The sequence below is a fragment of the Bombus terrestris genome, chromosome 14 (assembly GCF_910591885.1).
Source record: "Bombus terrestris chromosome 14, iyBomTerr1.2, whole genome shotgun sequence".
Lineage (NCBI taxonomy): Eukaryota > Metazoa > Arthropoda > Insecta > Hymenoptera > Apidae > Bombus > Bombus terrestris.
In genome coordinates this window covers 7,820,150-7,846,497 of record NC_063282.1, presented here as the reverse complement: position 1 = coordinate 7,846,497, position 26,348 = coordinate 7,820,150, and the positions used below count along the sequence as shown (strand labels likewise).

The following is a 26,348-nucleotide window of genomic DNA, read 5'->3' as shown; positions in this document are numbered from 1 at the left end:
AATGTTTTCCAGGGTTAAAAACCCGATCACTGTTGTTTGAACCTCGTTGACGTCGCATTCATATTCAAACTCGCTTTAAACGACACTGTTCGCGATTGCGTCAACCAAATGTATTAAAACTTGGTATGCTTATAAAGAAGGGATGTAGCTATAAAACGACTTCTCACGCAGAAATGTTTAACTCTTCTCATTCTCGAGATATGCGCATTACTTATCAGCTGGCCCTCGTAATCTTACATTAGAGAATTTTATAATAATAATTAAGAACTATATTCAAAGTTTTATAAAGTACGAATATGTACTCTGTACATAATTTTATTATATACATTTATTATATACACGATATAGAATATATATATTACATTATTGAGAATCATATTCTATATATTTCATGTATTTATGAATAAATGAGTTCAATGTAAATACGTGGATTCTAAGCACGAAGTCGAGGTTTTCTTCGAATTTTAATCCAATTGCGTCGTCTTTCATCCGAATCGATAGTTTAATTCTCAATTTCCTACGATTACCAAATCACGAGAGAATATTACCATTTAAACATTAGAATTAAACTTCAGATAGTAAGATTGAAATTTGCAGAAAGGGGAAAGGGAATAAAAATTTGGAACGTCTGGAGAATCGATTAATTAAATGCACTTTGGAAAATATTTAAAGAAACATAAACGATCGAAGCAGACTGTCATTAAAACGTTATGGAAAGTTGAATGAAGGATTCGCACCGGAGAGGTGGTAATCCGTCGATTAGGATTATCCAAGGATTACCTTCCTTTCCCCATCTGTTCCTGTTCTTTCTTCTCAAAGAATAAACGCGATTGCTATTCGAATCGTTTCGTCTTCTTCCACTTCACGACTGTAAATTCCGTTGTTCCACAGAGCTCGTAAATTCACGAGGATTTTCATCCTTATGCGAATCCGTTACGTATTTTCTTCTCTTTCTCCTATTTTCTTCGTCCTTTTCCTTTTCTTCCTCATTCTTCTTTGCGTGAGGTTGCAGCAAGGAAATTGACTTGCCTGTGCAACACCATCTCTTCCTTTACATCTAAATTAGTTCCATATGACGCTTCTGTGAAAATGTACTTTCTGTATTTCGGGAAATACGATAGAAAAGCGGAGAAATAAATCTGGATATTTGTTTGTACCTTGTTTCTGGATTTTATTGTCTAATGACGTTTTAAATCCTGTCACTGTGATTTGTTTAACATATTAACAACCTTTGGATACAAATTTAGATTTCTTCGGATTTGTTTGAAATTATTATATGGTAGCTATGGGAATTGAATTAGTAGGGGCTTTCAAAATTGTTAACTAGCTTTGAACGAAGACAGTAACTGATACTAATTTTAAAATAGCTTCTAAATATATAAACTTCAATTTTTTATGTCTTTTTTCTTGGAATAGTTCGTACTGCGAAAATCAGATATTTCGAATATAACTCTTCTTTCGTGTTGAACAAACAGTCCAATTACTTTCCCTGATAAAATGTGCACGAAAACAAATACATATTTTATTTGATTTTATTCAATATTTATAATGTCAGGATCCCAAAATTTTCTATATTAGTATTAATACTATGAAATGTTAATATCTTTTTAGACACATATAAATTCAGATTTTTTTCATACTCATCTCTTAAATTAACTACGGAAAGCTTTTAATGGCAACGAAAATTAAATTGGTACGAGCTCTTAAAATTATTAGCAGCTCTAAATGGTCCAAAAACAACGCCTGCGATTAATTTCATACCAGCTTTCACATCTAAATATTAAATCTCCTTGTTCTCAAAACAATGCGCTTTGCAGCCATGAGAATTTTAAATTTCAAAAATTCAGATTTACCGAATGTCAAACACTATACATATAGCTATATATCTGAAAATAATTTAATTGCTTTTCCTGATAGAAAATAAAAATGAAAAACTACATTTACGAAGTCATAGATCTATATTTTTTTTCTAGTCGATGAGAATCATCGGATACGAGGCAAAGATCGCCCAGGGAAATAACAGTGTTGAGTAAACAGTGGTATGATGAAATTCGCGGACACTATTACTAGCTGAAATGAAAATGCGTCCGTGCGCGGAAATCCATGTCGTAAAGCTCTCCGCGTTGAAAAAACCAAACAGAAAACGAGATATTTTTGCGATAAACCAGCAAAATACGGCCTCGAATACAAATTGGGTTTCTGAAATAGCATCTCGCCGTGACAGAACGTCGTTCCGACGTTCCACTTCAGTGTCCTGGTCCAATATCGCGATTAAAATTTTAAGTGATTTCGTGATAGAAAATAAGTAACATCGCGTAACCGTTTAATGATCAAATTTTTACAGATATCAATGAAAATTCACGAAGACGAATAATTCCGGGCTTTTAATATTCAATTATTAATTATCTTTGTGACCATCGAAAATATTGATAATTTTGTTGATTTTTTGACTTTGATGTCATTTAGTGGCTAAAGGGCTTTTTATTATATCTTTTTTAATATATTATTTTAATACAACTATTATAATATATGCATTATTACAATATATATAATTATTTTAAATAGTCTTTCAACTATAGATAACAAATTCATGAAGTTTCGTGAAAAAGCCGACGGCATAATATATTTAAATACGCGATTTACAATATTTTAATATTCGTTCTATTTAAGGTAGTAAGAAAAAATTCAGTTGGAAAGAAATTATTAAAATTGTTGCACTTTCGTACAATACTTTTTTATTCAATGTTTTAACCAGGTACACTTAGCCTAAAAAAAGAACAAAAAAAAAAAAGAATTAAAAATGTCAGAAGAAAGTTAGTTGCAGAGAAAATTGTTCTGCCACTGATTCGGATACAAGGATAAGTTTGACTCTCCTCTCCTTTCCCTCGACATACATTTTCTCTGGAGTAAGGGTAATCGTTCCGCTTCGTCAGGTGAAACCGTGCATCCCGAAGAGGATTGAAAATCCTCAAATTCCCCGTGTCCTGCACACACGGAATGTAACCGAGAAAAAACGGAGAGAATCTTTCCAATTTCGCATGCCTTTCTGCTACGTGGATTATCCTGATATTCCACGACCGATTCAGAAAAAGACGAAACGTTGTTCTTTCACGACAAACATCCCTGCATTTAGTCCGAGGTATGCAGACGAGAAAATAAAATCGATTCTTGTCTTTTTTTTAAATATCTACTATTCTTTCAATATTCGGTTTTCTTTTGTTCCGCAACCCTCACAACGGAGATTAACGGAATTGTTGAAATAATTAATTTATAATTTTTCTTTAAAAGGGTGAATTTTTAGGAATTTCAATGTTGTAAAAGTTTTTTCCCCTTCTTGCGTTACGTACATTTTCATATACTCCTTATTTTGGTTTCTTTGGCACAAATTGTATGTTTTTAGCAGTAAATTAGTGTTAAAGTAACAATGAAAACAGGGAAGCAGTGTTTTGAGCCAAATAGTAAATTATAAAGAACGTAGGTTAAATAAAAAAATGCGGAAAATCTTCGAGCAAGCAACAGCTGTTTTTTGGAGGCTCTAATTAATGGCAGTATAATTAGCTCTTTCATTTGGTTAATTAGGAAATTAAAAGGTCTCTTCACTTTCTGATTTTTCTTTCTACCTATTAATGTGACAGATATTTGAGAAAGTAAATGCGTTACATTATAAAGAACAGAGAATATCATTAAAATCTTAAGCGTAATTGAATAAAAAATTGATCTTGATGGTTCTTTGATAAATTGAATCTGCAGCATGATTGGGAAAGTTATCTTTTCCACGGTTTCCGCCGTGAACTCTCTTCTTGGTTTGCTTTTCGTTGCTTCGTGGTAAAAGTCCATCGTTTGAAAAAGGTGGAATCCGTTCACGATATGGTGCGAGCTGTCGTTTTCGTGACCGAACAGATACGTGACCATTGCCAGCAAGCTTCGCGTTGGCCGCACATTGTCGATTATTTTTATCGTTATTGCCACGTTCTTCCTTTGGATTACACGTATAACCCTGATTCTGCTGTGTAGCCGAATAGAAATTGAATTAAATTTTACGGTGCATTGAGGATCTCTTCCTCCAAGAGACTATAGTGTTATCGTAGTTCTATGGTAGACGAGGATGTGGTGCTAGTCAATTTTTTGCAATTTATCTAGTAATCGAGGGATATGCTTATTGAAACTTTATTGTGATTCTGCTAGATTGCACTAAAATTTATTCCATTTGGCAAAGCTCACGGTTTTATACTAGAATCGAATTAAATTTGCAGTATATTGAGAGCCTCCAGTTGTGTGTGTGGCTGTAAAATACAGAGAGAATTTAATTTTAGATAAATAAATAACAAAATATTGTCTATGAAATTTTTTAAACAATAGCAATGAACTAATAAATTGGTAATAAAATTGCCCAATTTTTACAATATAGCCTAGCATTATAGACGCCACAATTTTATTCGAGGACTTTTGTAAACAAAATTTATTTCAATTTTCGCCAAAGAGATGGCAATCACAGATTTTACAAAAATTACTTACAATTATTTACAAAAATTTTATAAAAGTCTAATTACACATTTCGGTATTTGAAAAATCCACTTTTTGATATGGTAACAGTTCTCATAAAAATTCCACTAAGGTAAAAAATAGTAAATCCATTCCCTTAACAATCGAGAGTTAAAATAAATATTTCATTAAAAATTGTTCGTGTATGCAACGACGTGGTAATATTTCTAAGGGTTTGAAACTTTTTAGGGAGACTAAACAGAAATCGTTCGAAACGTTACCATTAGAGATTCTAGAGGAATATTAAGCGAAGATGGAGGTAAAGTGAAAACCGGGGACAAAGTAAACGCAGACAAATCGTATGCACGGTGGATAGAGAAGGTGAAAGAGATAAAGAGAGTAGAGTAGAGGAAAGTGGTTACCCGGAAGTAAGCCTACAAACACGTGGCATTGTGATCGGTTCACGTTCTGTCGAATTCGTTTTCGAAAAAGCAGAGAACGCGCACGGTTGAATGGGAGAAACGGAACCGACAGAATGGCTCTGTTGTACACTGGAGGACTCTCTTTCTCTCTCTCGTAATACTAAATCAATATCTGGCGGTGGGGTAGCTTCGTCTATAGGGTGTTTCGAAAGCAAGCGACGTGTCACGTATCGAACAATTGACAACGTTCTATTACGAACAAAAAATCGAAGAGCAAAAATACTTGGTGTAATAACATAAACATATGTACATAACTAAAAATCGGAAGAGATATTATTAAAGGGCTAGATGTATTAAATATTGAGCGCATCGATGTATTATTTCTTTTGTTTATTGTGCAAAAAGTTCTTTATGGATAATCGTAACGCGAAAAATAAAGGGCTACGTAGTGTAAAAATGCTTTATAAATAATAAATGAAATAATAAAACAATAGGGAAGTAAAATAAAATTAAACGGAAATAAACCTAAAAATATGTAACTTGTCTGCTAAATGCCGGCATATGGTGTCAAAGTGCATGATTAATATTTAATCAAAAATCAAACAATCAACTTACATAAATTATATATATTAGGAAAATTGTAAGGCAAGATATTAATGAATCCTTGGAAATATTTTCGATATACAATACATGCATATGATACATGTAGAGGATTAATAATAAAATGAGCCGGTATACCTATAGTATGATTTGGAATATGAATTCAAATTTTAATTCGTTACCGTGTGTATACATTTGTATTGGTACATCTAATAACTTTGACACTGCCAGTGTTTTCGAAAGTCACATTTCTATGGGAAAAAGGGGGAGGATAGGGTGAGTCACGAAATTGTCCCTCGCGTCTCATTGTTAACGACACGTGGACTAGTTTCTGCAAAGTAATGCGAAGAATGAATTTCGTTCATCAGTTCTATCTAATAAATCAATTTTGCTCGTTTATATTACGCGTTTATTCACAAAGAACGAATGCAAATGACGCGTGGCAGATGATGAATCTTCCTGGATATTAATTGATAGCCAACATCTCTAAATACCTTTATTACTTTTTAATGAGAGAGGAACACATTAACACGTTAATCGAATGTATTCCATAATGTGGAATTATGAATTATTCGTTGTGTTGATTGGTAATTTCTCTTCCTTTCGTTGATATTAAATTTACTCGGAAATTGAAAATTATCGAATCTTTTACTAAATTGAAAAACATAATATTACAAATATTATGATATTTAACGTTCCGATTATCAAACCTTCGGCTATTTAAATATCATGCCATAATCGTGACATAAATTGTATTTATTCGATTCAACAAAAATAGATTGCGACTTGACAAAGAATATTATTGTCGATTCGACCTTCAGCTTCAATTCTTCCGATTGAAAATCGATCGATCTTTCAATAAAGCAATAGTTTCTCGAATGAAGATATTATGTTTCACCGTTTTTCATTAGCTGTGTAAAACGAAATGTTAACAAAAGGAATTTTGAGAGATAGTCTCGACACGCAGCTTATGACGTGTCACATACTTTCATTAGCGTTATTAAAGCATCGCATCGTCCATGTTAACGCAAACATAGCTTTATAACGCTAATAGAATAACAGAAAGATCCCCGGAACTTGAGAGGAAACTGATAAGTTCCTAAGCAAAGGGACGAACGAGTAGAGAATCATCGATAGAGGGAAAGAATGGTGGTGTAAGGGTCGTGTGTTCGTCACGTGTTGAGTGTTGCATGGCTCCATTCAACGCCTCTGATACATACGTCCCTGACGGATCGTGTCTGACAACCATATTGTCGGATCTAGATTCTTAAACAAGAAATAAATGTATTGTTGCCTTTTTAACATTTCAACGTTACTACTGTCTCTATGATTAACTATTTATAAGAGAATTTTATTTCCTTGTGAGAAGTAATTTTCTTACAATTGGAAAGTATTCGAAAGTTGAATAACATTAACTAATACAAAAATTAATATATATTAATCTTCCATAACCTGATTTTTCTCTGTTCATAAGATCGGAAATTATGATTGATTACAGTTTATTAATCTGATATTAGAAACAGATTCTAATGACTATTATTAATGAGTTGCCCGATGAGAAAGTAATGTTAAAATAACATGAAAAATACAGACTACTCAGTAATTATCAAGTCATTTGCTATTACAGAGGCTCGACTAAATGAAAAAAGGAGATCACAGTTTATCCCTCATTGCAATAAAGCAATGTTATGTCTAGAAATTAGGCTCTATAAATTTGAAGACGAATTTCCAGAAATGTCGACTGTGTCAAGTATAATTTATATGACAGTTCATTTCATCGAGGTTGTAAGGAAAGCCGAAACACAGGCTCATTAAAAACATAAGCGAAAAGGGGAAGGTTTGGCCAATAGTGGAGCTGTATGCCGCAAATATTTCGTGGGGACACCCTGTATTAGAGATACTTGGTATTCGCAGCAAGTACTCTTAGCCACCCTCCTCATGCTCGTGCAGTTAGTCACCCTGTTCCACCCTCGATTTTCCAACCACCCTCGCCATCGAATATAGGGTGACTCGAAAACACGAACGAAACGAATATCAAGTCGGAAAAGTAAACTGGCTCCGCCGGAAATTCGATGGTGATTGCAGCACGATTGGAAATGAGACGAAAAAAATCGCGAAAAACGATTCTGCCTGCTCGTAATTCACAAATCAATCGTCAACGCTCTTTTAACGCACGATAAATTCAGGGCGATCGTTTTGATAAAAGCTGATATCTCCGTTGGATTGCTTGAAACGTATCGAAATTCAGAAAAGATTTCAGGATATGGTGTCTGTATAGAATTAGCATATCATGTTTCCCAAAATAAGACGTAAAATCCTCTTCACCGAATGCTCGAGCGAAGTTTTTATTTTTCCCCCAAAAGAAATTCTAGAAACCTGATACACCCCTAGAATCGTCACTCTTTCTTTCTGGGGCAAATTTCTGTCTTTCCTTTTTTTATTCAGAAAACTCGTCGTTCGGAGACCGCCTTAGAAGGAGGTTAAACGAGTCTTAGGGAAATTTCAGGAAAGCACTGATCTCACCCCTCGCATGACCCACCCTCGGCGCACTTAGTCATTCTCCCCTAACCTCGTTTCTACTCCAAAGGTATAGGACCAAACGAAAGGGCGGCTATCCTGGTGAAACAGAGAGGGACCAGCGAGAAAGGAGAGAAAGTAGAGGAGAGTCGGTGTCTGGTGTAATGCATTGCGAGAAAATACGATATCCGGTGGATTCCCCGGTGTTTTCTCTCTTTCTCTTCCATTTTCCTTTCTTCCTGGGGCTGCTTTTCCTTCGTTTCATTTTGTTCAAGAGTTACGTCAGGCTTTCGCCAGCGTCTCGCTGGAGTTACGCAAAGTGATAGAACAGAGGATATTGCGTCTGACGAGAAAAGTAATAAACGTGACGAACGTACGAACTCAAATGCTTTTGTTGTTGTACAAATGTCGTACGTTTATTGCTTTCACTTCGAATTAATCGGTGATCGATGGACGATCTAATTGGCATCGACTGTTGAGTAGTTTTAATTATTCCACGATTGATGGGGTTTTGTAAATGAGCTTGGAATTTCTTCCTTTGGAAACGAATCGGTTACTACTGCCCCTTTACAGTTCGAGGAGCATTTGACATTTTCACGTAATTGATTTATGTTCGATATAAACTCGTTTCAAAATTTGAAAATGCATTATTTGAACGAATTTTTAGATTTTTCTGATTGTTAACTCAATCTACAGTGGTTTCAAAAAGCTATCGTTACATCGCTTTATAGTATTTGTCGTAACATTTACGTACTAATTAATTGAAATTATTCAGATATATTAAATCTCGTATGACTACAAACATTTCATGCCATACAAACGAAATGTAGAACCTGAATAAAGAAAACTAAAGTAATTTTTATAACCACTGTATGTTGCTATGTTTCTAAAAACTTAAAATATGGTTTATAGACTAGAACTGAGAAAAATTGAACAAAACAATGTGTAGGATGTAGTATGATATAACACCGTTGCAATCATGCAATATCTAAAATGTTATCTCTATAATATCTAGTAACTTAAATTACAGTAGAACAATAGTCTTCTCAGAGTGGAAATCAAGGATATGATCTGAAAGGTGTTTACTGCATCGATATTTTCGCAGGAACAGAAGCTCGTAATTGCAGGAATAAATCGCGCATAGACAATTAAAGCGCAGGGATTCGAATTGACGATAAGAGAGAAAAGACGATCACCGAACGATCGATATCTTCATTACGATCGAGCTTAGCTCGCTGCAAGGGCTTTATTTTGCTTCTGTCTCGCGATAAATTAATTCACTATCGAACGATTAAATTTGTCGTTAAGCCGTCGAAGCATTCGAAGCTGTTCAGTCTCGGCAATCTGAGCTTTTGCACAATTAAAAAGTTTTATTTCGTTTTATTGTATCTTTCTTTTTTTATTATTTTTTCTCGAGTAATTATTTACGATTCTTATAGAAATCGAGAACAATCGCAGATCCACTTGATTCTGCCTTATGTCCTTTATCCTATCTTCTTCCTGCGGAACGCATTATCTTCACAGAATATGAGAAAAGTACAAAATGCAAATAAAATACTTCTCTATAGAAAGTATGCTCTTATAAAGACTGTAATCCTTATTGAAAAAATTCCGAATCGGTAATGCCATTACAACTTCTTCGAAGTTGAACGTTTTAATTGAAAATAATTTCCATAATGTTCGCTATAACACGTTAATTTTACAGAAAATTTAAATTTTAAATAGAGATACCCAGAAGAAAAATGTTTTAGATATCACTTAGGCGTAGAAAGGAGAAATCGCATGTATCAATTTCTTATACATATATGATATATAACATGCGATATATATTTTATATATCGGTTGATATTACACCTTAAATATATAAAAATCTATATAGCACTAAAGTCGACTAAAAAATTATAACAATCAACAACAAAAATCCTGAAAACTTTCTGAAGAACTTGACATTTCCGCTAATTCAATATAATCAGCGATCATACAATCCACGGTAGAATCGTTTAGGTACCGAACCATAAAATGATTGATCGCATATTTCCTTATAAAAGATAAAATTCTTATAGAAGGTATCCCTCACAAGGAACGAAACGTTCCCTTTCGAGGACAGTTGCGATATTTGCCAAGTAATTTTCGACGTGCAGGTGTTCGACGCCCGAAACGAGGGTTCAGGGCAGTTTTTCACGAATCTTGGACAAGAGAGACCCACGTGGCTTACGTATCGGGATCATGGTGGCCCTGAAGGCAGCAGGTGGTGCCTCGTAGGTTCACCTGGACCTTTCAGATTTTAGGCGTTTCCGAGTTCATAAATAACCAATCTCTCCTCTCCCCTCCCCTCAATGGCTCACTTCTATACGAACAACCATTTCCACGAGATTCCCCATGTGAAACGTATCGGTATTAATCCATTTGCCATAGCTCCGTCCTGGAATTTATCGAACTAGTTAATCCCCGAAATGAGCGCAATGTGAATTAACGACACGCGAAGTTACTTTCGACCGTGCTAGGATATTTTTACTTTTCCGTTTGTTTCCCACGGGAAACCAGCACCGCTTTTTTTCCCTCGTTTCAAATTGAATCTCATGGTTCTTCGTTTAATCCGTTCTAGGAGGATTTAACGAAATAGGAATCGAACGTTTCTTATTTCTCGGTGTTTTGTTCGCAATATGGGACAATCTTCTGGACAAATAGCCAATTACCGGGAAAGAGAAATTTCTTTTTTTTTTACTTCTCTAACGATTTCCATTTACGTGTAGGATCCGCGGAGACTTTCGTTTACTTGTCTTTCGCTTTCCAAAGTGTCTTAATCATGGTGAAAATGTTGCTTTTTAGATTATGCGTAGGTATGCACTTTCTTCACGAAACTTTCTTTCGATCGTCAACGAGGATTTCTTTTCCGTTTGATGTGTTGCTTGGTTTCAATTTAGAATTATTGCACATTACCGCGTGCGGAGGAGAAACCATTTATTTAACTTCCACTTAATATGCAGAGTGTTTCTAAACTGATACTAAAACAAAAGAAACTTACGCGAAGAAATAACTCGAATGTATACGTACAATGACATGATAGTTGGCCTAACAGATATCAGTACAAAGTTTACGTATATTGCTATTCAGATTTGTTACATCGGACTTTTATCAGTACATTATGTCTGTAGTAAAAAATGAACAGTATAACATATAATTTTTGTACATTTGAGTACAAATTTGAACGGTAGTATTAATATTACTAATAGATTTTTGTTATAGTATATTCAAATATTAATTGCTGCAGCTCGTCAAATTTATTGATCAAATTTCGATTTTAGCAGGTTAAATATCATCAATATAAAATATCACCTTTGTTCGCTGTTAGAACAAAGTATCACGAGTAATGCAGCAAAATGTTGTCCCCATATTTCATTCCATCTTACTGTACATACATATAGCACCGATTTGGAAACTCTCCATAATACATTTCCTCGTACTTAGGCACGATTCACGAGCAACCAACCAGTATTTCTAAGACGTTCCATGCATACAGACTACAGACTGTTATCTCTGATGGTGACGAGGAAATCGAGCGTGGGTGGTTCGCAAGTGCGTGAAACGTGGCAGGCCTCGTAGTACACCTTGATGTTATTCATAGGTGGCAAAGTTGCTTTCATATACCTACCATCATGGCAATACGACGCGTGCATATCGTCCTCCGGATACAAGCTGTATCTCGGGACTATGCAGATGCTCGCGAGCACACGGACTTTCTCGTCTTGGCTGCCTCCTGGTTTTTACTGTGAAACGACAGCTGCTCCTCGAAGCCTTGTACCATTTGCTACGGGAGGCGAAGGGTCCTGGGCTTGTTTTCTGTGGGCAACGCTTAACAAGCCCATCTGGAGATCGTAGTCTCCTCCTAGTTTAAAGAGAAACAGAGAGGGAGGCAGCCACGTTCCACGGTACTGATAGCCTTTAAGGATACGCATCGATTCCTAGTTTCCTTCATTTTGGAGAAAAAGAGGCATGCCAGGATCTTGGAAGCTTCTGTTTTAGTGTCAATAAATTATAATTAATAATATAATTCTGAAATTTTAAAATATCATTTTAAAATATCGATGGCTTTTTAGGATATACATTCCTATGTACGGTATATCGGTTTATCGATTCCTGGTCTTTTCCTTTTTGGAGTAGAGTCTTAAAAGCTTCTATTTTACAGCTGATAAATGAAAATTCATCGCTGTGTTCGGTTGAGGTTACTTAGTTTCTAAATTCAGAAGTACCGTTTTAGTGTCTCATATCGATTCCTGATTTCTCCTTTTTGGAGAAAAGAATCTTGGAAGTTCCTGTTTCGGTTTCGGTAAGCTAGTTTTTTCAGCCTTGGATTTACTTTTCAAATTTAGTTTTTCTCTGGATGTCACGTTCTAAACTACTTATAATCCATAAGCAGACGCGTCTGTCCTCCCAGTTTTTTTTTTCGGAAAATAATCAATGTATTCGTTTTGATCTTATACCAAAGATTTCCCTCAAAATATTCAAAGCCCTTTTTGTTTATTGAAACGAGAGCAAGATTAGGAAAATAGGATTTATGATTAGGTATGGTTAGGAAAAGACCTTTAGTAGCAATTTTTTTTATTTAAGCAATATACATCCTCCGAATATCCTAGAAAACTGAATTTCAGTGAAATTAATGTTCTATTAGCATAATGAGATGGGTTAACTATGATTCTAGTGGTAAGATCAGTCGATAATGTATTTTGAATTTACAGCTTCTCTCGGGAGAACGAGCATATCGATTTATGTATGGGTGGTTTCGAACATTTCACAGTGTTCTGTATAATTTGTAGGTACATAAATACGAAAGCACTTAAATTTACAAAGCCATCGATACCGTGTTCTCTTCTCCTATGCCGATATTTACTGTCCCACTAAATGTTTCTCATAAACTTTATTGCCTTTTGTCTCGTGTCGGCCCACTATTACTGGTTAAAGATGCACGAAAATTCCTCGATAAATGTCAGAACAGACATTCCTATATTATTATCCTTTTAATTTGTTAACTTTATCATTTCTGAATCATTTATTCCGATTAATGCGAGATGAAGCATTCAGAAGGACTACTTGGTGTTAAATTGTTCTTAAAGTTATGAAGTTTCAAAATGACATTATATGAATTTTAGCAACTTTTGTACCAGATATATTTTACCATATTGGTAGCATTCATCTAGTTTACATATGGCATGTATCATGTTTATTTATTAATTTCATTAATTATGAAGACAATTTTTTAAATCATAGTGTATTTTTATACTTCTTATACTGTACATTGTCTTTTGTCCATCTATACAATCAGTATAAAAAATATTCGTACAGTACTTTAACAAAATTACTGTGGAATAACGTTCAGTAACAAAGTTTTAACAGATGAAAGATATATACACATTCTAACAAATCTCCAGAATAATTTTCAAGCAAAGTGCGATATCTATGCGATACCTGTTTTTGTTGTGAAAATATTAATGAATATCTAGCACGTGGTAAAATTATAGATGTAATAATATATTGCATAAAATATATTCTACAGCTATCGCTTCATGAAATAAAATGTACATAAATATTTTAAAAATAATCTGTATCAAAGAGCAGAAAAAAATGGTTTGAAAGACAATTTCATGCTGATGTAAGATAACGATCGAAAGCATTATGCTATTAATACGCGACCGTGGATCCTGTAAAATGTTCGGAAACACTTAAGAACACTTCCACAGTCTCCAGATATAAACATTATTGAAAATATATGGGAGCACCAATCCGAAACAAAATAAACGGAGTCATCATATTTCATCAAACAATGATTTAAAGAGCGCTCTTTTAAAAGAATGGACAAATATCGCAAGTAGAATATTCATCAAGTTGATAAATTCCATGCCACAACGGCTTCAAGCGATAATAAAATCAAAATAAAATTAAAATAAGATATTAGATAGGTCTTATTAGCTTTCTTTATTAAATTGTAATTGTGTGAATACGTATTACGTATATATGTTTGTCATTTTTTAGATATTTGTTAATACTTTCGCAAAGGATACATGTAGCTCATCTTTCTTTTTTATGAAAATTATTCTGCATCTTTTTTGCATACAATGCATTTTTATTTGTTAAAATGTTGTTAACAAAATGGAAATTAATTACTATACGAATATTTTTTACGCTGACTGCATATTTATATTCATGAAACTACATTGTGCACAAAAATTCGCAGTCTGATTCCAACACATTTATAGCGTTACACCGAAGCTAAACAAAAAGTAGAAATACATTTATACAGTATGTACGCAAATAATAAAAAGAAATGCAGGTACAACACGCAAGAAATTTCATTAAAGACCATGGCGGATCGATCGTCTGACAGCAGTCGACAGCCACGGGAGTTAGACCAGACACAAAGGGGATAAGAAATTCGCGAAAGCTGATTCCCGCTGTTGTCGAAAGTCCAAAGACACGAACAGTCGGATATACGCGCAGTGCATTATTCAAGTCCGAGCCACCCTTTTCTTTCTCTTCTATTTTTTTTTCTCCTACCACCCGTTAAAGTCTTGGTCCGATCCTTCTCTTGGCGAATTCTCCGTTTTTGAAGCTCTCTTTCGTACAGAATTTCAGCAGCTTATTGGAAAAGCATTGGCTCCGAGCTGGCATCGCGCCTCCTTGCTACTTTGCACTCGAGATAAGGGTTGGAGAGAAGGCCATGGAGGTCGAGAGGGCTCGAGCAGCTTGAGAATTAGCGGAGGGTCTTGCGGTACTGATAACGCAAATCGTATTGACGAAGGAATTAGTTGCACCATGGAACGTTTGATGCCTACCAATCTGTTTGCTACGAATTGTTATATTTTCAAGTGACCTTACGTTTTTCTTCAAATATTTTTTAACCTTACATTAATATCAGAGGGCCTTTTTTTATTCCTATATTAGTATTATATTAACATTATTGGATTTACGAGTCGTAATGAGTTGTTTTTAGGAGCTATAAATTAAGCTCAACTATATAAATTAAAGGATGCAGGAAAGTGATGATGTTAGAAATGCCGTTTTTTAAATTTACTTCAAAATTTATTATCATTTATGTCATCCTCTTAAGATAAATGAATTTATGAAAGTAACTCATTTGTGTCTCGAGAGGTGAATGTTAATTGCGTGGTACTCGCTAATAACCTCATAGTTGATGCGACTATAAATAACAAGAAAGAAGAAGAAGATTAATTGTGTAATTGTATAATGAAATTAAGTTTGGCTCCAGAGAAACTCATATACGAGTTATCGAGTTTGTAAGCAAATCTTTGAAATTCTCTTCACAAGCGTTGCAAAAAAAGTCTCTTCTCAAAACAGAGATTAATGGGAAAAATTGACAAATTGGGAGGGAAGTATGCCACAGAGAAACAACAGCATCAATTTTTGATAACGGTGAAACATGAGCGGATGCTATTTTTTATTCATCTTATCATGTCTCATATTTTACGTTTTTCTCGAGTTCCGACTCTTATTTCGATGAAAATATTTGTTCTCTGATAAAAAAAAGTGTCGCGTTGAAATGGTATGTGTCAAGCAATTTAGGATAAACAGATTACTAAACGTTTGAAAATAAAGTAACACAAAGCTAACTTCATTCTTTCTTTCTGTTTCAGGTACGTATTTGCAGTATCTCTTTAAAGAAAGCTATATGTACAGAGTTCAAGTTCCAAGAAGCTGACAGCACGCTCTAAATACGCACACGGTGAGTGTGATCTATTCACGAAGTTTCATTTCAATGAAAAAAAAAAAAAAATTCAGTTTTTCCTCCCATCCTTCAACATACGAGATCCAAAAGTATAATATACGTAGAACGAATCACAGCAAACTCTCTTCTAGAAGAAAAAATAGTCTAGTTAGGCAGATTAACCTATTTAGTAATTAAAAAAACAAGGTAACTCATAAAAGCACGTAACATCTATATTTTCGATAAAATAATTTATTTTCTCCAAAATCGTTCGCCTTCGTTAAAAACACGCCACATGATATCAGCATTTATTAAAATTAAAACCAGCATATCCGAAATGAATACGTTTTTATAAAATGTTAAGCTTATACGCTCGCTAAAATTAGAATTGACCTACGCGACGTGAATACGTTTTTACAAATTTTTTATCTGAATACATCTTTCATGACTCCAATGTTTAAAAGTGTTCTCGGCCAAGGAATGACCCAGTTAGCAGATTGAAGGAAGCAAAGGAAAATGAAATAAAAGAATCGTATGTATACATATGTACCTACATACTTGTACGTGAATTCTCGCGATGGCATAACACGCAAGTTGCAACGCGTAGAAACATAATGCATGTCGTATGAAGAGAATGATCAGGGGAAACAATGGCCGCCATTCGATCCGCGGTATCGTCGTTACATTAACACTAGAGAGAGAGAAAAAAAAAAAAAAAATGTATACCAGAGGCGCGAATGAAATGTTCCGTATGTACATTCGTGAATGCAAGCTGACACGGGTGTGCACCCACAATAATGTATTGTTTGGCGTCAGGTAGTGGATATCGTGAACCGGTCTCGGCTCAGGTGTTTGGTGTTCTGCAATGTTATTCCGCTCCTCTTCTCTTTTCTATCAATTTCTTTCTCTTTCGCTCACACCTATGTGTGCGTATCTATATACGCACATACTTTACTTTTCCCTTCTCCTTTTCCTCTACTTTTCTGTTTTGTTACGAGATATTCACCTTCGGTCGGTTTTTAAAACCGGAACATCTGCGCCTCAAAGAGGGAAACGAGTACGACTCAGTTTAATTAAAATCCGCGAGGATTCATCGTGGCTTTTATATTAAAGATACTTTCTAGCTTCCCTAATTGCACGCCAACGTCGTTAATCAAATACTGTGCTCGCTGGTACGGTCGTTAACGCGGCAGCTACTGTGTTCTATGTGAATAGTTTCTTGTTGTGTATTTTTTTAGTTACGATGGAAAAGTTACTTGGAGCTGCGAAAATATGTGCTTCCCAGAGTCATTATATGTAGAGCGACGATTTTGGATAATTGGTACGTTCTTGGGAAAATAGCGGGTTAATAGAGACGTTTTCTGTATTTACCAAGTCTTTTGTTCGTACTTCTTAGTGGAAAATGAAAATGCAATACCATATGAGTGACAGTCGCAGTGAAGTTACATTCTCAACTTGCATATTAAGTAATCTGTGTATCATCCTTTCACTTTTACTTTGATGCTGATCCCCAATATTTTATTGTCATCCTAACATTAATCCCACGATGCAATTAATCCCAACTTCTACCACCTCATCATCCCCAGGCTTTCATTTCTGCTGCAACAATAATTCCCAATTACCATAAATCCTAACTTCAATTCCCTAATAATTCCCCAATTACCATAAATGCTACCCTCAACAAATATTCATTGAAATCTTTCTAAAACCAAATGCATTCATTAATGTCTCCATCAGGCCGCTAAAACCCTTTGACAACCCGTTCATCCATTGACATGGTATTGATTATTTATGTGTATTGTAGTCATATTATACTTAGTTCTATCATTTTTTATATTTGAATATATTTGAATTAATATTTCATTAAAAGCAGAAGACAAGCGTATTCACATTTTAGCTTCACTTGGAAATCTGTCGTCAAGTGCAGTCGATTATTGTGTTTGAAAGCGTATAAAAGTTTCTGAGGAGCGAGTTAAATAATAAAAATTTCCAGTGGACAAGTTAAAAAATATTACTCTTATATGATTCATCATCAAACATGTTCGTGTTTGAATATCCAAAAGAAAATTTATCGTTACATTTATTTCTTCTTAGTATAATCATTATTTTTCTGACAAAATACCTATGTACCGAATACGTAACATGTTGAGTAACATAATATGGGACATGTCGGTGATACTGTTACTGATGTTGATGATACGGAACTACGCTTATTTTATGGCGGCAATTACGAAAGAGACAATAATTGTGAGAAATGAGTGCAATGTATTTGCTGTTTTCATTGGGATCACGAAGAATGTGTGTCAGGTGCGTTATTCGCGCGTTCAGCATGCAAAAGACAGAAACTTAACATAATATAATATCAGTTAGAAAAATGGAAGATATTTCCCTATCTGTCATTTTTATTTAAATAAATATTCCTATATACGTATTCCTAGGTGTTTCTGTCCATCGCTTTATTTAATTCTTTTTTATATTTGTCTACCATGACTTTAAGACATTTAAAACTTCTGTATAGCTAACTACTAACACACAAATATCTATTATTTTTGTCGTGTTTTAAGGTCAGTTTCACTGGAAAAAAGGCTGTTTCTCTATTTGGCAAGCTTTTAAAATCAAGTGTTGCGTATTAGTCGTAGTTACTCTATAGTAATCTTCTGATAATATATGCACTCGTATCATTCACCGAAATACATTCATTGAAATCCCTATACCCTTCTCTCGTACACGACTGGAATAAAAACCGGGGCGAATAATAACGATAATAACGGCTGTAATAATAGCTCGGTGCGGCGAAGTCGTTGCTTACTATCTGACAGCAGGCGGTGGTAACCCCGGCACGATCGAGTCGTAGCTCGGGGGCTCGTGAAACGAGGGGACTTCCCCCCACCACGTGAAGGCCCGACGCAGGGCCCAGCCAGGTCGACCGACACCGTTCGAGTCTCGCCTCCGCTATCCTCAGTTCTCGACGAACCGGTGTTCGAACCGCGTTATCGTGTGTTCCACACGTCGAAACGTTTCACACGCGTGCGAATGTGTATCTGTTGTTTCGATATATTTCGTTATCTTCTCGAAGATTTTTTTTCTTTTATCAGTGAGTTGGACGATTTATTGGTGTGTCTGCACGCTGTTTGCTAGTGGAATCGATTTACTTTTCCCGATTCGATCGTTTTTCGTATGAAAAAGGTATGTATGTACGCGCTGCGAAAATAGAAATAATACATATACGTATAGGAAGCGATGAAGGTTCGAGAGCTTTGAAAAAGGTCTCCGTGGCGTGATGTAAAGCGCGTATTTTAACAGAGAGAAAGAGAAGGGCATATAGAGGGGATTCCAATTAATCTTCCTAACGGAATTTGGCTCGGAGCAACGGCGTTGTATCGTTGCCCGGACAGGATTTTTCCATGGTTCGTTTGCTCGAATTCTTCGCCTGAAATTACCGTCCTACGCGTACGCTGCGCGCGTTACCGGATAATAAAATATTGCTCAAACCCAAGCGAGTGAATCTCTCACGATGCGTGAGAGCTTTCATAGAGTTTACATTTTCGTTCTCTGATTTTATTTCCTTTCTTCGCTCTTTTCTTCTTTTTTTCGGCTATCTTCAATTGGTGTCATTGGATTATGGGTGATCATAGCACGCGTACGTTGAGTGGATCGGCGTGTAATAAAATATTGCTCGAATTGAAGTGATTGAGTGAGAGTTTTGATAAAGTTTTGATTTGTGTCCTCTCTGTTTTTGTTCTCTCTCTCTCTCTCTCTCTCTCTCTCTCTGTTAATCGGTAACTGGTATCGAACTGGATTATAGGTGATCATAACATTGCGCGTAAGATTTATGTGACGTGTTTAATTTTAGTAGATTTATTGACACGATTTCATATTTCATTGATATCGTATTCGATTTTTCCTAGGAATTTTCATATAAACATCAGATACTCCTTCCTGAGATGTAATCTCTCCCTATTTGAAGCTCCATATAAAAAGCTGTCGTATTAGAATTACGAGCAGTGTCATCATTTTTCTCTCTTTTGTTAGAAGTAAATAATAGATGGTAGTAGAAAATACACAATTTTTGAAGCGAGTTTTTGAGAACCGAACTTTCAACGTTATTCACGCGCAAAACGCATTATTGGCAATATTGATAAACGTGGTTTATGCTTGATTGAGCTCAGTCAATATTGCAGAAAGCTTTTTATGTGTTTTCTATTAGCAAACAGTAGCAATTAAAGTTAATTTCATTGGAATATTCGTGTCATCAGTAAATTTAATAGGGTAAGGTGACGAGTGTTTGTATGTGAAGGAATTTTTGGAATCATTTTTTGTGAGAGGGATTTATCTTAAAGAATGTTTCGGGGAAAGTAAATCTATTTGCGAGGATAAAAGTCTTTTTTCTCTTCTCAAGTTAAGTGAAATATTTGACGTAGAAATGTTCTGCTTATCTTTGTTTTTACAAATGGCACAGTGGTATTTCAGGAAGGTGAAAATTTCGTGAATAAGCTGTGTCGTTGAGTTTCCCTTCTCTGTGTATACGTGTAATCCAAGTGCAAACGTAGGCGTTCTACTCGTATGTCTTAAACTCGTTTCGAATTGTATATCGTGAACGAGAATCTTCGGCGAAATGGTTCTTTAAAGTCAGCCTCTGGAATAACCTTAATCGAGAGCCTTTAAAGATAATGATGTGTAATCATTCTGTGTTTGTAAAATATGGGATGTTTTATTAGTAATTTGTTGCAAGTGAAGTAATTTTGTGAGTTTCGAAGTATAAATAATTGATGGATTCGGTGAAAAAGTGACGAAATCTTTAACTTGTCCAGGGACGAATTTTTTAAGAAAGAAAGACAGAACAAAATTTACAAATATTAACAAAATACCAAAAAATATTTTGCAACGCATTGGGAATTGCATCTTTTGGTGTAATGTTTGAATTAAACGGAATCTAAATATTCATATACTGTGTCTGTTAAATGACACAGATATTAATAAATATTTTGAAATACCTAGCGACAATAGTGTGCACATATGTAATCATTGGTATCTCTGTATCATTTGGAATCATATTTCAACTAAACAAAATTTAAATGTACACACATCGTCCCAGTATTATTCAAGAGTTTAATTTGAGAAATCGCTGTATAAAATTAAACCTATTTTAATTACTTATAGTTAACTCTTTCAATAATAATATTCATAAAAGTTTTAAAATATCCATCAATATCTAACATGTATTCAGTTACATACTATCGTTTTTAGAAAAAAATATACTCGTACGATTTTTTCTCTGAATTCTTAAATCAAATTTCTAACTATCGATTCAAATTTTCTAACTATGAGTTTATAGCACAAGATACATTTTTCGATCGTTTTGCTGTTGTACAATAAATCGATGCACCAAATACACAACCTTGCTTATCCACTCTAGTTACACAGAAGACGTATCGGAAATGCTGAGTTTTATATTTGCCCCGGGCAAATATTAGTCGAATATGAGAATGTTTGCAGTCTCATGCATTGGGACAAACTCAGACGGATTTGTTTGAGAGTTGGACGCGTTTTACGAGATGTCATGTAATTCCTGTTTAATTTCATAATATTTATCGTGATACGTCGAAACAAATCTCAGCTCGAATATTTGCGATCGTTCCATCCGATGCTAGTTTGAGGAAATTTACTGCACGGAAACAAGTACAAATTGATGTAGAAATTGCGGAATCTCGAAGCTATAGTAAGCTCATTCCGTAAACAATTTCGTCTCTTATATTGCATTTTGAATCTCTGAGATAAAATCAAATGATAACGAGGCTCACAGGTAGCAAATTTAAAGAAATAACGAATAGCATTGATAGAGAAATGATCGATACCAATAAATTGCTAAATTAGAATGAAAGAATAAATTGATAATTGAACAAATTTGCATTTACTTCGATCGTTACGCTAAAATTCTATAAAAAGAGAAACAAACAGAAAATTTCCAAGCAGTGACCAAATATTTTGCGCCATAATTTTATGAATTTTTCAAGAGGGAAATCAAACAACTTCAAATAATAAACTATTCATCGATGAATATAATATAATAATATAATATTTATCAATTTTTCAAAATTTCTACCTTTTAAACTTAAATATATAAATATTTATGGAATTACTTAATAAGTGAATTTATTTACCGATAAATACATATTGATATTTTCTTCTTTTCGAGCAGATGCACGGGATAGAGTTACTCGAGTGTTTACTTTATTTCGATCGATTTCAATCTTGTTACCAGGATTAACAATGAGATTTTTTTTAATCAATGAAAACCGAACGGTACCACTGCAATCTCGTCGAAACTGGCTCTCGAGGATTTGGTTACGCCCCGATACGTTTTAACACCATGACATGAATCGTGCTCGCTTGTGAAACGTTATTATTTACGGTCCACTTCAACCTAGAAATCTTCTTTTCGGAACAGCTGAGTCCCTGCGATGACAAAGGAAGAGATACCGGAATTTTTAGGTTAACTGGCGGTATTGTGCAATAGTAAGGAAACTCTCAGTCGGCATATTCCAATTATCGCGGATAATGGAAACATTAAGATGACAGAATCGTTTGAAATGATATAAAGGGATCTTCAGGTTAAAATGTTTTTATTATTCCACATAATAAAAGAAAGAAATTTATTCTGAAATATTGCACAATATTGAGAAATCTTTTCTAGTGAAGATATTCTTATTGTACTGGATGAGAGATATGAAGATGGCAAAATTGAAATTAATCTAGAATATTAGATATACAACAACATACAATTTTTATATTAAGATATTCTAATTAATTTAATAATTATTTAGTAAAAAAAAGAAGAGTAATGGAAGTGTTATTTTTCCAGTAGCGTAATATTAAGAAGTATACGCGATTATAAACAGAAGTTTGGTAATTCGAAACTTCCAGTTAATGCACATGTGAACGAAAAAATGTCATTCCTTCTTTCTGACTTATTTTTGCATGTAGAATCATCACCCGATCTATCATGTACCCCTTATATTTATGGAAAGATCAACTATGTTAATTCTGTTTGCGTGATAATCAAAGAATTTTATTCGTAATGTTCCATTTTGTAGATTATAGTTGTAAAAATATAAATTTGCATAAATATTCGTAGTCTAGTTGTCATTTACGGCTATCGCTTCGTGACAGGATTCGCGTCTCCCTCGATTCGTTTGACGAGAAATTCGCTGCAACACCGTAACCTACTCGATCCTCTCTCTCTCTTTCTGCGATGTATGTAATTCGCTCCAATGGGGGCACACAAGTGGATTCACGAAACGGAAGCGAGTTAATGGTAGTGGGACATTTTTTTCATTTAATATTCCCTGTGCGCAACGATATATCCGTAGCGAAATCCCTTCATTTTCCATGCAGATCTTCTTCGTAATTTTTAACTAGTTGAAAATTACACGCCGCGAGATTATTGGATTATATTCCTCGTATGACTGCGACAAAGTAAACTTCGTTTTATTTTAGCTGTATTTTTACTTCCTGAGAGGGAGGTGGGATTACCAGTGACTGTAGGTTAGGTCAGATAATCCTCGGAGGATTAGCGATGTTTCTTCTAGCGCGAGTTTTAGAGGAAATATTCATCGTTGGATTAAGTATACACATACGTCATACGTTATCAATGTTGTGCTCTATTAACTCTGTTTTAATAGTAGTAAAATTTATATAGGTACGTCGAATTCTAAAACCAAAAAGACGGAAAAACAGTAACAGCAGCAGAAAGGCAAAGAGAAAGTGAAAAAGAAACTTGGAATTTAAAAAATGTTATGTCTGTTTAAATTTTTCTGTCTTCATTCTCTTAATAATATTACAGCTTCCTTTATCAGATGGTACACCTTGTTCCAACAATATCGACGTTCGATCGGGGGCGAACAGAATTTTAATACACGTATTTCCCTGTGTGTTATTTGTCTCGATGCTATCGTTTTCTACTCGCAATCGATACCATGTACCTATCTATGCGGCATATCCGTAGGGAAAGATTTGGTTTAACTTGTGTCACTACATGCTACTCCGCTCTATCGGCGTTGTATCGTGGTTGTTTCAATGGGTTACAAGTGGGTTCGGGGAACGGAAGCGAACAAACAATATTACAGCGTCGAATCGAATTGAGGGAGTCAAGGAAAAAAAGAGAATGAAATTAAAGCAAAAGGGTTCGGAGAATATTCTGCGCAAAAATAAAAGCAGAATTAATGTAAAAGAGAAGAGAACTGAGAAAAGTATTTATGACATTGTACAACGTGTGAATTGCTCAAGAATGTAATTCGTAAAGGAAGAAGCTGATATAGAAGTTGAATACAGGAAATTGATTGGAGAGATGAAATAGAAGAAGGATAGAAATGGAAGTGAATAACGAAAGTAAATTAACGGAGCGATAAAAGTATTTAAAAACCTCGAAGAGAGAAAGTGAAGAAATGGGAAATCCTACTGATCCTATAGATCAAGGAAAGATCTAAATGATCATAGATAAAGAATCTACTGGAAGAATAAGATGAAATTAAAGGGGAATGGAAGATGGTGTAAAAGAATTAGAAACAACGAGAAAATGAAAGTTCAAAGGAAGCAAATTATATGCTGATTCAATAGTGAAGAAAATCTGTAGACACCAATTATCGAGGAAGGAAAGAATAACAAGAAGGGAGAAAAAATTAAATAACAATATTAGGATAGGAATCTATTTGTAGCGAAAAGATGAAAAGTAAAGAGGAAACACGAGAAAATAGCAAGACAAAGCCGACTAAGAAACAAGATTATAAGAGAGACAAATCTCTTGAAGAGATATTGCAAGAAATTATGAAATATACAGACATAAGAAATTACAAAACGGGACGATGAGAAGAAACAGACGAAGATACGAGAGATCTCGTTTTCGTAGAGGAGAAGCTTAAGGAAAACGACATAAATACAAAGTTTGTAGAAAGATTACGTCGAATATAGAAAGAACTAGAAAACTAAAAATGGAAGAATATGAAGGAAGCTAAAAGAAAGTATTAAAAATGTACAAAAAGTGAGCTGAGAATGGAATGGAATGAAATTGTGAGAGGATCAATAAAAAGGAAAAGGTGAAGACAGGAGAAAACGCGTGTAGGGGGAAACGAAACGTGTGAAAAGAGAAAAGGACAGATATAAGAATCGGCTGCACTTTATTTCTCGTCGATCGAGTATCAGCCACAGACTCTTGGGCATCGTAAATGCGACTCGACTGATAAATGTATTACGATTCGTTCGCCTACTTTTTTCACTTTCTATTTGTCCGGCATAGTGCATCTTTGTCCGTGGATTACGAGAAAGTGTGCCCTTAAATTGCATTCTCCTCGATGGAACTCGTAACTGCAATCGAAAACAATGGGATTATCGATAACACTTTGCCATTGCAATATAATGGTGTTGAATATAAAAACTGTATAAAAATTATTCGAAGAGTAACGATGTATTGTAATATTCCACTATTCAGGTTGTCTCATTTTAATCGGCAAATAACTTCTAAACTATACATTAATCGAAAAAGTGTTTCGAATAAAACTTCTTTTGTTTCGAAGAAGGCGTCTTGTGATAGCTACAAACCTTATCTAGATACACGTGTCTTCGAAATATTAAGGTGACCATTGTTTTTTAAATGGAATTATACGTTTCTTATGCACCATCAGATTCATTTTTCAATTATCTATAAAAGGGTGTATAGTCAATTGAGTCGAAAAATAACTAGTTTAGAAAATATGTTAACTTTATTCTTGTAAAACCCGCCGTATGAAAGATTCGGAAAGATAACGTGCTTCTATGTTCATGTTTTCCTGGTCTTTCATACACTCAGTTTGATGAAATTAACATTGAAATATCTTTGAATCTAAGCATTTTCAGATACAAATACCTTAATACTTTTTTGTAAAGAATTAAAAACTCTATCAAATGGTCTATAAAAAAATGTATAGTTCTATCGAAAAAGAAGTCATCTTGAGATCTCGAAGACGCCTGCACCTGAACAAATTTGATAGTCATCATAAGACGCTTATCCTGAAACAGAAGAAATTTTACTTAAAACATCTTTTACAACAATGGGTACTTTGGGAAATAATTGCGTGGGAAGATTAAAAGTGGAATGTATACACAGTATATTCTGATTTCATTATACTCTAATATTCTATTCCATTTGTGGAAATGGAAATGGATGGGAATGGAATGGAAATACGAAGATAATTAAAAATGTGAAATCTAATAGATTTTCAGATTAAAGGTCGCTTCACGTAGGAATTATTAATTTTTGCTACATCATACGAGAATCTACAATATGGAACGTGTAATTCAGATCTCTGGCCATATCAAGCACATATTCGCGAAACAAACGCGATTCGTGTTCGCCTAATTGAGATACTAGGCAGAACAACTTTATATCCCGATTGTTTCACTTATAATCATAATTTATTCTGTGTTGGTTCATTTCACCGAAGAAAAAGTAGTGTAATTTGTAGAGAGACGCATTCTCTGATGAAGATGAGTGAATAATGGTAAAAGCTTAACTACAGATTAATGGAACTTGTTGATACAAGATTTAGTTCTATCATCGGATACTGTGAGATCATCTT

The 26,348-nt window shown here is 34.6% G+C and overlaps 1 protein-coding gene across 18 annotated transcripts in view; it reads left to right on the top strand.

Moving 5' to 3' along the window:
- LOC100651897 (kazrin) overlaps positions 1-26,348 on the top strand; it is a 138,657-nt gene that overhangs the window by 34,736 nt on the left and 77,573 nt on the right. For 2 of the 18 annotated variants that reach the window (XM_048411930.1, XM_020866611.2), the window contains exon 1: positions 18,697-18,924. The exons of 15 other annotated variants lie outside the window; for them this stretch is intronic. The gene's annotated coding sequence lies outside the window, so the exon portion shown is untranslated. Of the gene's footprint in view, positions 1-15,667; positions 15,757-18,696; positions 18,925-26,348 lie in introns of those variants that run through there. One more of the 18 variants, XM_048411929.1, reaches the window with a different exon arrangement.